This window comes from Lactuca serriola, chromosome 8, assembly GCF_051521515.1.
Source record: "Lactuca serriola cultivar US96UC23 chromosome 8, Lser_US96UC23_V15, whole genome shotgun sequence".
In the NCBI taxonomy this organism is placed as follows: Eukaryota; Viridiplantae; Streptophyta; class Magnoliopsida; order Asterales; family Asteraceae; genus Lactuca; species Lactuca serriola.
Genome location: NC_136415.1, coordinates 68,409,729 through 68,425,447, shown reverse-complemented (window position 1 = coordinate 68,425,447; position 15,719 = coordinate 68,409,729). Strand labels below are relative to the sequence as shown.

General features: G+C 37.4%; 1 long non-coding RNA gene across 1 annotated transcript; it reads right to left on the bottom strand.

Moving 5' to 3' along the window:
• Positions 1 to 9,271: 9,271 nt before the first annotated feature.
• LOC145065415 (uncharacterized) lies at positions 9,272 to 12,237 on the bottom strand. The gene is made up of 4 exons (XR_013688411.1): positions 12,051 to 12,237; positions 11,610 to 11,717; positions 9,758 to 10,180; positions 9,272 to 9,658 (listed from the first exon to the last, which is right to left on the bottom strand). It is a non-coding gene; the product is annotated as an uncharacterized LOC145065415 (long non-coding RNA).
• Positions 12,238 to 15,719: the final 3,482 nt, after the last annotated feature.

The window sequence follows — 15,719 nt, the reverse complement described above, 5'->3', positions numbered from 1 at the left end:
CAGGATCCCGCTGTTATTACCGGTATGTTTCCCCTAAACCACACTTATGCATGCATCCTATTTGACACCGGAGCAGAGCGAAGCTTTGTGAGCAATAAGTTTAAACATTTGTTAAAACAACAACCCCAGAAGCTCAATGAAACCTTTACGGTGGAAATGGCCAATGGGAAAACCGAATCCACTGGGGAAATCTACATCGGATGTACCCTAACTCTGAATCAACACATCTTTCGAATAAACTTAATGCCTGTTTCCATTAGGAGTTTTGATGTGATTATTGGCATGGACTGGTTAAGCCCCCACCATGCTGAAATTATGTGTCACGAGAAGGCTGTTCGCCTTCACCTTCCCAATCACGAAACCCTAGTTATTTACGGAGACAAACCTAGCACGAACTTTCGCCTCATCTCGTGCATCCAGGCACAGAAGCATCTACCAAAGAATGATTTGATGTTCCTGGCTCACATAATGGATAAAACCAAGGAAGAGGTTAACATTCAAGACATTCCAGTAGCACGTGAATTCCCAGACGTATTTCCTGAAGATCTTCCTGGATTACCCCCAGAGAAACAAGTTGAGTTCCGAATTGATCTCGTTCCAGGAGCAACCCCTCTCGCTAAATCGCCTTACCGGCTAGCTCCTGCTGAAATGCAGGAATTGTCCAGCCAACTCAGCGAACTCCTGGGCAAGGGATTCATCCGACCCAGCTACTCGCCATGGGGAGCGCCGGTCCTCTTTGTCAAAAAGAAGGACGGATCTTTTAGAATGTGCATCGATTATAGAGAGCTAAACAAACTCACTGTCAAAAATTGCTATCCACTCCCACGAATCGACGATCTATTTGACCAGCTCCAAGGAGCTAGTTACTTCTCTAAGATAGATCTACGGTCCGGGTACCATCAGCTCAAGGTCCGGGAAGAGGATATTCCCAAAACCGCTTTCCGAACTCGTTACGGACATTATGAATTTGTCGTAATGCCCTTCGGTCTAACAAATGCCCCTGCCGCATTTATGGAACTAATGAACCGAATCTGTCGACCATTCCTCAACAACTTTGTTATCGTCTTCATTGACGACATTCTAGTCTATTCCCAAAGCGAAAAAGAGCATGGCCAACATCTCCGACAAATCCTAGAAACCCTGCGAACGGAAAAGCTATATGCAAAACTCTCCAAGTGTGAGTTCTGGCTTCGTAGCGTGAACTTCCTAGGTCATGTTGTTAGTCGGGAAGGAATTCATGTGGATCCTTCTAAGGTCAAAGCCGTTGAAGGATGGGCAGTCCCGACGACACCCACAGAAATTCGCCAATTCTTAGGCCTAGCAGGCTACTATAGGAGGTTCATTCAAAACTTATCTAAGATCGCCAAGCCACTTACCTTGCTAACACAAAAGGGCATACCATTCAAATGGACGGACAAACAAGAAGTTGCATTCCGAACCCTGAAGCAAGCGCTCTGTAGTGCCCCGGTACTATCTCTACCAGAGGGAACGGAAGATTTCGTGGTCTGCTGTGAGACGTCAAATCAGGGTTTAGGTTGCGTTCTCATGCAGCGTGGAAGAGTGATAGCTTACGCATCCCGCCAACTAAAGACACACGAAGTGAATTATATGACCCATGACCTAGAATTGGGAGCAGTGGTCTTTGCTCTGAAGATTTGGAGGCATTGCCTTTATGGTACGAAGTGCACCATCTTCACGGACCACAAGAGTCTCCAGCACATCTTGAATCAGAAAGAGCTGAATATGAGGCGACGAAGATGGGTTGAATTATTAAATGATTACGAGTGTGAAATCAAGTACCACCCAGGCAAGGCCAACGTGGTAGTTGATGCCTTGAGTCGGAAGGAGTACTCTAATCGTCGTGCGAAAACTCTCTCAATAACCATCCAATCTCACCTAACCACTCAGATCGGGGTAGCCCAGTCAGATGCCATGAAGACGGAAAACAGAGCAAGAGAAGCGCTACGCAGAATGGAGAAGAATCTAGAGGTAAAAGAGGACGGAGTATACTATTTCATGAACCGTATTTGGGTCCCTAAACTCGGAGGATTTAGGGAGGTAGTCATGAATGAAGCTCACAAGACGCGATACTCCATCCATCCAGGTTCGGACAAGATTTACTTGGATATTAAACAACATTATTGGTGGCCTTACATGAAGGCAGAAATTGCCACCTATGTCAGCAAATGCCTTATTTGCGCCAAAGTAAAGGTGGAGTACTAGAAGCCCTCGGGGTTATTACAGCAACCGGTGATCCCCGAGTGGAAATGGGAAGGGATTTCCATGGACTTTGTGACCAAGCTACCCAAGACGTCGGACGGTCAAAGCGAACGAACCATCCAGACGCTCGAAGATATGCTTCGCACATGTGTGATAGACTTTGGGAAGTCTTGGGATACCCACTTACCCTTAGTAGAATTCTCGTATCACAACAGTTACCATTCGAGCATCAAAGTCGCTCCTTTCGAAGCACTATATGGACGTAAGTGTAGATCACCGTTGTGCTGGGCTGAGGTGGGCGACCCCCAGCTAGCAAAGAAACTGGCATCGGACAAGGCGTTAACGGGACCGGAGATCATACGTGAAACCACAGAAAAGATAGTTCAAATCAGAGCTCGACTACAAGCATCGCGCGACCGACAAAAGAGCTACGCTGATAAACGACGAAAGCCCTTAGAGTTTCAGGTTGGGGATCGTGTGCTGTTAAAATTTTCACCTTGGAAAGGGGTCATTCGTTTTGGAAAACGGGGAAAACTGAACCCACGATACATTGGACCTTTCGAGATCGTTGCCCGAATAGGTCCAGTGGCGTACAAACTGCAGCTACCCACTGAGCTAAGCAGCGTACACCCCGTGTTCCATGTTTCCAATCTAAAGAAGTGCCTATCAAATGAAACTCTCGTCATTCCCCTTGACGAGATTGAAATCAACGAGAATTTCCTATTCGTTGAAGAACCAGTCGAAATCATGGACAGGGAGGTGAAGCGTACTAAACAAAGTCGCATCCCAATCGTGAAAGTACGGTGGAACGCGAAGCGTGGGCCAGAATTCACGTGGGAACGCGAAGACCAAATGAAGCAAAAGTACCATCACCTATTCTAGCATTCTCAAATCTAGCTTTCAAAAGAATTTCGGGACAAAATTCCCTCTAACGGGGGGATGATGTCACAACTAGAAATTTTTGTGCCTTGTAACTACAACACTTAAGTCAAATTATGAATCAAAGACATAAGAGCATGTATGATGCATACTCTATGACAACAAAATTTCAATCAAACACACCATGCAAGCATTTCAAGTAGTCAATAAGCAATTGGAAACCCTAGAAGTTCTTGTTTAAGTCCATTTTGGACTAGGACTTCCTTATTGGGCCCAATGGACCAATAAGCTTCCAATTTGACCACCTTGGGCTTAGAACTCTTAAATGGGCTCTAATTGGACCCACTTCCATTTATTACAATATTTTGGGCCATATTGGGCCTAAACTGAAATAAACTAATTATATGAACCATTTTGGGCCATAATTAACCTAATTTAGCCCTAATAGGTCATAAGACTCACATTTATGATTATTTGGACCAAACATCACTTAACATAACCATGAAAAAGGCTTAAGCATACAAGGCCCAAATTCTTTTCTCTTCCTCTCTAATTCTTGGCCCAAGCCCAAAAGGAGAAGAAGAAGTTGACTTTTGCATGACACCTCATCTTTGCATGGAAGATATCTAGGTTATTACACTTCAAACATCCATGACATCTCATGTTTTCATGCAACTCAGTTCAAAAATCACTATTCTCTCCTCTCTCTTGCTCTCGGCCGATTCCAAGCACACACACACACACACACATTTCTCTCACAAAATCTCTCAAGGAAACTCCCTCCACTCTTCATCAAGTTCTCGAAATTTAGAAGGTTTTTCAAGAAGATATTTCCACAAATTCTTCATCTAAGGTAAGATCATGCTTGGATCTATGATCTAGGTTCTTTGTTTTATCAAAAATCTCTTTCTAATCCATGCAAAATCATGATCACTCTCTTAGAAACCCTCTAAGTTCGAAATCATCAAAGGAAGGCTTGTTAGGGCCGAAAAAAACATCAAGCTCCTTCCAATCTTCTTCAAAACCGCAACTACAACTCAAGCAGGGCCGACCCTAGAGGGAGGGCAAACTGGGCGACCGCCCCGGGCCTCGCCAAATCTCGGGGCCCCTAAAAATTATGATTAATGTATATATATGTAGTTGTAGATGATATATAATATATTAAGCAGTAAAAAAAACAAACTTATTTGCAACTGACATGGTTAAGCCGCAGCGGAATTCAATGTAGGATATGCCTCGGTTCGAGTCTTGCAACTTCCGAATTTTCCTCAAAAAAGCTCTAAATTTTTCGCTCCGCTCCTAAATTTTTTTACCCTCCATTTTTTCTACATCGTATTTTTTTTTGCACTCCATTTGTTCCCATGTGTCATATGTTTTTTCTGTGTCTCTTACTCATAAGCAAGCGGGAAAAGACCCTCAAAGTCTCTTAAATCTCCCGGTTCTACTCCCAACTCCCAAAGTACTTCTCAACAGTTCTCAAGAAGAAGTTTAATCGTCTTTATAATGAGAATACAACCTCTCAATATTTCTGTTTTTAAGTATGAATACGCCTCTAATTTCTGATTTTTGAAATGTATTATGGATATGAACCTAAAGGTATATTTTTTTTTTCTCATTTGCTTTCCTTATCGATTTCTATAGATTTAGGTTTTGATTTCTAATTTCTGATTTTGAATACACCTTTGTTTTCTGATTTCTAAAATAGATTATGGATATCAACCTACAGGTAATGTATTGGATTTCCTTTCCAATTTCTTTGTTATTGATTTCTACATATTTAAGTTCCTTTGCAAAAGCTTTTCCGCTTGAAAAAAATATGTGATTTTAGTTGTCTATGAAGTGTTTGATGAAATGTCTTAATGAAATCTATTTTCTCAATAAAATGCCATCTTTTTAACGTTTGCTATTAACTTTGTTACATATATTATCTCTAATGTCAAACTAAATTTCAAAATGAAATCTGGATAGCATTTATTAATTTGTTTAGAAAGAAGTTAATAGTCCATGTTGTTGAAGAATGGGAGACAACTATAGATAAATAGATAGTAATTCATGTATGTTTTTGTGTAACTCTTAACCTCTACTATATTGATTATTTTTTAATAAACAATTTTTGCGGAGGGCCTCATTTTTTAAGTTGCCCCGGGCCTCAAATCTGCTTGGACCGGCCCTGAACTCAAGGTGAGCTTCATACCCCCTTTCTTTCGGTTTTTATGAGTTTTTATGGGGGAGAATAGGGATGAAAGTGGGTCCAAACCCGGACCGGATGGACCCAGACCCGGAAAACCCGGAACCGGTTAACGGGATTTTATAGAACCGGAAACTGAACCGGTATATAGGAACCGGTTCCGGGTATGGTACCGGGTAAAGTGGGTCTAGAACCGGAAAACCCGGAAACATCAAAGTGGGTAGGTTGGAACCGGATAAAGTGGGTTTAGACCCGGAAAACCCGAAAAAACCGGAATTTTTTGGTAATTACTTACTACTTAGTGGGTTGAACTTTGAAAATTTTCATATTGATATCCCGACTTTGGGGGGCTGTAACTTATTGAATACGAAACCACAATTAACAAAATTAGAGTCTAAAATCATGTACAAACTCTAAAATACACTCTGGAAAAACCCACATGTTAATCTGAATTTAAACGAATGAGATATACTTGTGTTAATATTTTCACATAATACAAAGTACAAAAACAAATAGCTGAAAAGTTGAAAATTTTCAGTTTTAATATCTCGACTTCGGAGGACTGTAAATCATTGAATGTTAAACCAAAAATGACAAAATTATAGTCTAAACTCATGTACAAACTATAAACTAGAATTTGAAAAAAAAACCACATGTCAATCCGACTTCAAACGAATTAGATATGCATGTTTAAAAACTTTCACCGAATACAAAAAAACTAAAAAACTAAAAACTTTCAGCTTTGGTATCTCAACTTTTGAGGACTGTAAGTCAATGAATATAAAACTAAAAATGACAAATTTATAGTCTAGAATCATGTACAAACTCTAAACTATATGTTGGAAAAAACCGTATGTCAATTGGAGTTGAAACGAATAAGATATGCATCTTGTAAATGTTTCAAAAAAAGTGGTTCCGGCCCTAAAAGTGGTTCCGGTTCCAAAAACCGGTTCCGGATTTTAGACCCGGTTTACCCGGACCCAATGGACCCAAACCCGGATTACCCGGAACCTGGATAAAGCCAATTTTTAAACCCGGAACCGAACCCAGTTCTATATATTCCGGTTCTAACGGGTCCGGTTCCGGTTCCGGTCCAATTTTCCGGTTCTAAATCTCATCCCTAGGGGAGAATACAAGCAAATGTGTAGATCTATGAGTAAATATATGCTTTGTGTGATTTGATGCATGTTTGTGTGTAATACTGTAATATCATGTGTTGTGATGAATATGTTAGCCAAAAAGTACCTAAAAACCGAGATCTATAACATGAGGGACGAAATAAACATAACTTACACCATTTTACACTAATCAAGTCAAGAAAAATAGTTCATTTGGTTAGGATGAACATATTTGGACATAAAACCCATTTTTGGGCTTAAATTGTCAAAAATACAAAACTAAGGGCCCAAAACGACAAATTATAATTTATGGAGGTTGAAATGGGTCCAAACAGTTTCTAATACAATTTTTCTGAATATCAACATTTTTGAGGGGCTTAAAATGTAAATTTTGAACCTAATGGGCTAAAATGGGCTTTTCGGCCCAATAAGCTCCAATTTGCGAAATTTTTAAATTTGAGGGGCTGGAAATGTAACTTTCTGTAAAACAGGGGATTTCAAGTGTATTAAAACCATTTCAAAGGTCAAAAATGTTCTTCAAATTCAAAAGGGATAAAAAATGCAAAACTTTTCCATTTTGGGCCAAAACTGTAAAAGTTGTGAAAATGGGGGTTCCAACCGAGAAAACTTCATTTTTGAAGGACTTAAGCTGTTTACAAAGTAAATTTTGGCTGAAAATGTCTTTTCAATAAGTTATGGTACTAAAGTGTCAAGAAAAAAAATGGTTTGAGGACTAAAATGGAAACTCTTTTATATAAAGAATTAAAAGTGCAAATTTTATCAAAGAAGGGTCGTGAAAAGGTAAAATCTTACTTTTAAACAAATAAACCCCTTAAGACAAAATACGAGATCCACGACTACCGGCAAAACGTAATAACAAATACACTTTCAACACCAATATCGTTACCAAACGAATTGATTCGGTCTCGAATCAATAACAAATCAAAAATCAATAAACAATAGTACTTCAATAAACATGCGAAATCTACGAGGAGTCAATATTCAATCTTTGGGCTTGAAAGTTTCAAATCGTGCTTGTTGGGCCTTGCTAACCCAATAACATGATCTTTAGGCCCGAAGGGAACGCGCTTACATGTTATTGGGCCTTCTATGACCTAATTCCATGTAAAAGGACTTTCAATAGCTCTATTGTGTTGTTGGGCCCCAAGGGTCCATTGGTACTACTAATGAAGTCGAGAATTCAAATGCGAGTCGGGCCAAGCGCCTTTCGCATTCCCGATAGCCTTGAACAACTTATGGAAATAAAGGGGGCTTCATACCCTCCTTTCTCCTCGGTTGTGGGGCTATGAGAAGTCAGGGTGGTTGGATTAAGTGAGTAGTACGGACGACGCCTAAAGGATCGTTTGTAATTGGTAGTTATAAACTAGTCATTTTCATTAATGCGTGATTATAACAACTCACAACCCATAATTAATCCAATGTCACCTGGGTAATCAAAAACAATCGTCGTATCGGTATAACAATAAAAAAGACACGTAATTTTATGTATTGGGAAAACATCGGGTTTTCCCAGGGAGTTCAACACTTTTACTTATGTGATGTATACAAAGTTCAACAATTATACATGTTTACAAAAATTGACAGGCATACTTACGGATCTTCACATTTTTTTATAAACAATACTCTTTTCAGAAAATATTGGATTTTCTGGGTTTTTCAAACTTCACAGAAATCATTTTTCACAACATTACTTATGGACTCACCAACATTTCATATGTTGACGTTTTTCCAAAATACTTGTATTATCAGGAAACAGGTAAACCGAAGAATAAGTACCAAGTGATGTCATGGTGTTTTGCTTAAATTTATTATCGAACGGTTTATGTTATGGATTTGTAATGTTTAAAACAATGTACCGAATGTAAACAATATCAGTTGTAATATTTTAATGCATGGTGATGAATGATGTTATGATTCATGTATAATCATTGTGATGATATTCAATTAAGTCACAATAACCCTCGGACGTTTCCGTTGTCTGGTTCGGGGGTGTGACAGTGGTGTTACTAGTGACTTAATAAAAGAAATAAAAGAAATTACTTTTAGTGGTTTATGGTCATGTGTCTTTTATTATGTGTGTCAAAATATGATGAATTAGCTTTGAAAAAAAAACAAATATTGTTAGTGTAAGTTGTATTTGGTTATGTTTACAATTATTATGTGTGTCTATAAGTAAATCTAGTAATAGAAGAAATATAATGTCTAATCAGTATAATTATAGTATGGTCATTGAATGTGTGACTATAATTATGTAATGGTCATTCCTTTTGTACTAGTATATGTCTAGATTTAAAGAATAGTCTTCATAAAACGAAAATATATTGTAAGTATTTATTGGTGACTTATTAATGTATGTTGTGCTTCATCACCTAAATCCTTAACAATAATAATATCTTGATAATATTAATTCAAAAAGTTACTTTTAGCTGTTTATGGTCATGCATTTTATTATGTATGTCAAAAAATGATGAATTGGCTACATCAAATGACTTTTAGTTATATATCAGTTTGACTTTGGGACCTATTTTGGTCATATAATAGTGGGAGTAATGTGAACATGTACAAAACAAATGGTTAAAATTGCATCTGAAGGGCTCCTTTAAATCCACCAAAATATCATCTTAAAGGGGACATAAACCGTTATTACGGTCTATACCAATTTCTACATCCAGAACTCCCAAAAAAATAAAAGACCATATTACTCTTTTGCACTAATTTAAATTGTCCCAGTTTTCTTATATTCCATTTTAGAGATGAAAATCCAAACCAAAACATTTTCACCAACAATAGCATTTATCTTTAAAATGCACCTTTTCAACTTCTGATCATACAATAATTGGTTCAAACTGTTAAAAAAATCAAGTCTTCAGTCATATAAAGTATAAAAAATAGGAGTATAAGAGTTTGGCTCATGAACACAATTTCTTAACTTATATTTACTACTTTTATTTACTATTACTTGGTTCACCAGCACCACTAATATCAATTGAATTCAATATTCCAGACCCTTTGATTCTAGTCCTTGATCCTTCATCAACAACTGATTGGCTAATGATCGAAGCACCCATAGTGGTATCTTTGTATCTGTTTGCAAGTGGTTGAATTACGTATGCTCCAGGTTAACTAATGTAGTGTTGGTGCCATATTGACCATAATGGCTCTTTCCTAGATCCAAACATAGTTTTTTCTCCAAATTACTCTGTCGATACCTTCCAGCATTTTCAATCATCCACTGCCATTAGTTCATCATAATCGATATCTAAATAATATAACAAACTAAGTAAAGGAACAACAACCAAATAGATAATCTTAAAACTAATCATCACCTTACCAGTTTCCTTGATGCAGATGATCCTTACCAACTACCAACAAAATGAATAACAAATTAAATAGAGTTGTCACTTCGGATTGGTGGTTTCTGGTTTCAGTAAAGCCACATCATAATTCACAAAAAGAAAGCCCTAACTTGGAAATCAAACTAAAAAATCATCTTCCAAGAAACAAGTGAATATATATACATAATTATAAAAACAATAGAAAATACTATGACTGTTGGATCTATGGCTTTGCAAACAAAGCTTTATACACTTCCTATACAAGAGCCTTCTTATGAAGGGGTTTTACTCACTCCCTTGTTATTTGTCCCCTTTGCAGATGAAGGTGAAGCATTATTGAAACCTTTAAGAGAGTCTATGTCACCAAACACATCCCCAAACTTTATGCAATATATTGCCCATTTCATGTTAAGGCACACCTGTAATATGAAACAAATTAGATGATAATAACAACCTTTAGATTACAAACACTCTACCCGACACATATCAATTAGATTACAATCATATTATATGTAGCAAACACTTATTGTGTGAATAACCATATAGATGATAATAACAATTCAAAGCAAAAACCAATAACTTATTTTATTTTAAAGCATCAAATCAACAACCGATTTGACGTCAATATTCAATTTGATGTTATAGGTATAACTTTGTGCCAAAAAGAATATTTGGGAATGGTCATATCTTTTATTTAAGGTCAATATCAAGAACATAAAAACAAATAATAATACATCATATATTGTCTTATACCATGAATACAACAAGAAGCATATAGGACATTAATGACCAAACCAATTATTATGCGTTTTAGGACTTTACAATGTCTTTAAGTGACACAAGAAAATAATCATCTTGCTCTTTAGTATTGACATCAAGCTTCAATTCCTCAAACAAATACTTGCAGACAAGGGGAATGAGAACATAACTGAATATGCCTCTACCATTCAAGGATATTTAAAAAATTACACTAAAATAGACATTAATCAAGGATTCCCATAACCCTTTCACAAAGGGAAAAAACAAATCTATACATCAACACATCTTTATTAATTGTCGAGTGAGCATTTCATGAAATTTAGTTCCTAAAGCGGATTCTGATAAGCCTTGACCTGATAACACACCTTATGCTCAGATTTTAACAACCAAAGTACCAAACTATAAATTAACACAAGGAAGCAAAAACAATCCGATCAATGTTTCCATCATTTTTAAGAGGATGTTTCTCTCCAAAAGTTCCTTTACCAAAACAAAACTCATAATATCCTTCTAGACTCGACCACTACCTTAAATACTAGAATAAAAGACAAAAAAAAATACAACAACACCTGATTTAAAAAGGGCTGTTTCCACTCACAAAAGGACTGCAGACTCATACATGAAAAATTAAAAAATTAAAAGACTAAAATGCCCATAAGATCAAAACTGCAGAAAAAGAGCATTAAATCTTTCCTTGGACCCTTTTGCCATTCTCTTATAAACCTCGAGTGGTTGGGGTCTATCAGATTCAAAAGGGGTTTCTTGATAAGTAAAATAAGTTCATGGATCTGTTAATCTCCCACAGAAGTCCCAAGTGCATCATGTAACAGAAACAATGACATCATACTTATGATCAAACAAAAATTAAAAAACCGATTTCCTTCATTGAGATTTTCAGAAACAGACTTCCTTCTTTAAAGTGATTCAACAAGATTAAATTTCCATAAAAAAATCAACTAAATAATATACAAGATGTAATTAGAAGTTTAGTTATGTTTAGAGGATTATACTAATAAAATGGATATATATATAGAGAGAGAGAGAGACTAATGTAATATCACACAGGCAGATAGATTGAAAGCAACTTACATGGACATGTATAGGTATCCCAACCACGGACTTCTCCAGGTTTGAAGAAAGCATATATCTAACAAGATTCTGTGTATTATCGTTAATAGTTTTGCCCTCATCAACATCCTGTAGAGGAAACATTAGTGCTTACTGTTAAGATAAACCAGAAAATCACCAAACTATATCAAAAAAATCAGATTATAAGCTTCATTGACTCCAAAAACAATAATGTGCTTAAAATTTAAGTGCTTTATCGATTCAAAAATAATATCATCAGCTTATCACAAGGTGCACAAACCAGGGAAAAAAAAAAGTGGGATTCCAAACCAAAAACTGGGAACAAGAATTGAGCTTTAGATTCAAAATCGTACAAGAAAGTCATATGCTTCATCGATTTTAGAACTCAAACGTCATGTATTGATCCATGAGGTGTAATCGAGTAAAGAAAGTCGGTCTTACAGACGAAGAAGCAATAGCCGCCGCCGCGATAGGAAGTCTGGAGCCGAGATGAGGGAACGATCGTCGTGTGGGAGATCTGAGAAGGGTCACAACTCTTCACTCTGATGAACATTATGAAAGAGCGTGTCAGGGGAATGAGTCTCATGACGTGAACGAGGGTGTTGCAAGTATTGGGGGAGAACAAGGGTGTTTTGGTGATTTTAATTTAAAAATCAAAAGCTATTAGCGGGAACTGAAAACATTTTAGGGGGAAATGAAAATGAGGTTTTCGGAAATAGTTTTTGTATTTAAATTTTGATTTATTTTGGATTTAGGAAGAATATGTATACATTTTAATATTTAAAATATTTCATTTTTTATTCGTGTTGTTGTAGGATTGTATGTGTCACAAGAAAATTATACTTGTTTTATAGATGTTTAAATCAAGGTTCTATATAACATTAGAATCGACTTGACGGCAATGTCAAGCCTCAAAATTTTCTAAGTCATGTCATTTCTAAAGCGCGACTTAAGACGGTAATTTTGTATATAATTATTAATTCTCTATATATTTTTACTATAACTTGTTTTTATATGCATATACGACTTTATGCGGCATTTTGATAAAGCGTGGCGGCATGTACAAGCCTTTGGTCATAGCGAACTTTTTAGAATCTTGGTTTAAACGGATAAATTCGTTCCTGACTTCTGTAAGACACACACCTTAAAATTGAAATATGTATCGAAACAAATACATACGGGAGACAAATTTCTCAAACCAATAAAAGAAAAATGTGTGTCAGTTGAGTCGTGTATCGAATTGTCGAGTCTACCATAATGACCACCCTCTAGTTTCCCTAGATATACCATCCAAGTGTGTTCATTGTCAAATTTGTTCTATGTCACTCACATAACATATCACTTACATCGCATATACATCATACGCATAAGACCCTTCGATCACATACAATTACCCCATCGGGTAAGGCATAGTGAGAAGACTCACCTCAGACGTCTCGTAAATCTCTGACTCGGTAGAAGTATTGCCTAGCCTCCGCCTATTCACACAAAGTAAATACCCTCATAAACATAACACTCGAGGCTAGACTCGACCCTCTATTGTCATCCTCAAAAGGGTAAAAGGCTATTTTACCCCTCTCTTGACTCAAGGACCCCATTGTTGACCAAACCCTAAAGTCAACAAAAGTCAACGGTCAACTTTGACCCAACTCGCCGAGTGCACTCTAGTGACTCGGCGAGTACACACATGTCCACTAACTCTCTGTCCCGCTTGGTACGTCGAGTCCCACCCTATGCTCAACGAGTTACACCTGGCATGAATCGCAGGGCTACCCCGACTCAACTCGCCGAGTCTCAAGAACAACTCGGCGAGTACCGCCTTGAACTCCAATCTTTTAACCCCCTTCTGGCTCACTGAGTGATCTGCGTGGACCTTAACCCTACTCGCCAAGTCCCAAGAACAACTCGGCGATTTCATGCCATGCACAAAACTCTATTGATCTCCTGTGGTCAGATCTGTGCCCCTAATCCATAGATCTGGCCTTCCCAAGCATAAATGTCATGTAAAGTCTGAATCATGATGCTTATAACTCAACCAATAAGCATCAAATGATGATTTTGTCCCAAATACCTTAACCCAAGGTCATGACCTCCATTGTTCTTCATAAAGCTTGAAGAATAAGGCTCTCTGGACCTCTATGGGTCCAGGTACAAAGCCTTATCTCTAGAAGGGACTATTTGGATCTCAAATCAACTTAGTCAAGGGTACAAGAAACCCTAAACCACATATCCTTCCCAAAACAGAAGAAGAGTCGAAATAATACCTCAAATGAATGATCTTAGCTTTTAGTCCTTAGAATAGCAACCTCCTTTGCTTTCCCTTGGCTAGAACCTCCTTCTTCTTACTAAATGACACCACAAAGATCAACAATGGTCACTCCTTGCTTCTCAAACGATATGAGACTCTCTCTGGGGGTAGCAGCCACAATGGACGGCCATAAGGGCCTTTAAATAGGTTCCAAGCCCTGGAAATTAGGGCTTCACTAAACAGCGTGGACTCGCCGAGTCCACGAATGGACTCGCCGAGTCCGGTCATGAAATAGAATGAACATCCGCGTCCCTACTTGGCGAGTCTTGGCGCCAACTCGCCGACTTCCTTCACAAACTCCAAAAATTAAATGAATAATAATATACCCGGGAATCCGGATGTTACAATAAGGCTGGGTACCGGTTGAGTTGTGGTAGGTGGGGGTGGGGAACACTTTGTAGTTGTATTGACAATTCTAGATAACTTGTGTGTTATTTGGGTTATGACTATGTGTTAAGTGAGTTACATTAATGTCACATGGAAAAAGGGTAGACTAGGGGAAAAAACTGGTCGCCTTGGTGAAAGTTAGGGGGTGTTTCGAAAAGAGCTTATTATATTATTAGTGGTTCCACACCGTATAAGCTAAAAACATGTTTGGATAAAAAAATATTATAGCGACATCCACTACTAATAAGCCATTTTTTCATTAGTTACCTCACTCTAACATATAGCTTATAAGCTAATAAGTAATATTTTTTTTCCAAACACCCCTTTAATAGGGCTTATGGCTTATGGTTTAAATTGTGAAAATGAGTTAGGAATAGGTGTTATATTGTTGGGTGTATGACATAGTGTAGGTAGGCTTATGGCTTATGGATCATGGTTTATGTCTTATGACTTATGGCTTGAGGGTTATGCTTATGTATTACGATGTATGCTGTATAGCTTAAGACTTAAGGTGTGGGGTTTATAACATATGGTTCATTTGATGATGGTTTTAGTGACATCAACAATTATATGTAAGGGTTTATAACATAAGCTAAATCATTATGCCATACCTACATACACCCTAACCTGCATACCTACACCCATACCCCCACAAATCCATAGCTATATGCATATTCCTACAAGCCCACACTAACGCCTACCCTACCTCACTTCTGTTGGATTAATGTCTAAGTCCATAACTATAATTGGTAAGACTTGACCCGACCCGGCATGGTCCATTTGGGTTGCATGGCATCATGCATTTGGTTAGACTATAATGAGAGAAATAACACTTAAGGTTTGTTAATATATTATAAGTTATAATATATTAATAAGATTATTTAATTAGTATTGATCAAGAATTAATCTAGAACTAATTAAGTGATCAAAATAAATCTAATTAAATATATGGGTTGATTGTGTAAATCATCCATACTTGTATAGTGGGCTAATGCTCCATGGATTATCAAGTTGGGCTAAAACCCATATGATGCTCCATGGTGTATTTGAACCCATGGATCCAAGGAAATGGAAAGCCATGACAATTAGGGTTTACCCTAATTTTAACACTATATAAAGATCATACTATTGGAAAAAATCGGCCACTATGTAAGAATAGAGAAGGGCTAGCCGATTTCAAGTGTTCTACATTTCTCTCAAGGTTATTCCAAAATCAATTGATGTTGTGTGAACCATTTGAGGTGTCACACTTTGGGCACTAGGCACTCAAGCTTCTTGAGAACATTCTACATCAAAGAGGTATGTATTCTATCTTGTTATATTCATTGTTTTGTATGCTAGATTAGGATAATACCTTGGATGTTCATATTTGCATGTATAATAGTGAAAACATAGATCCAAGGTATTTAGGGTTG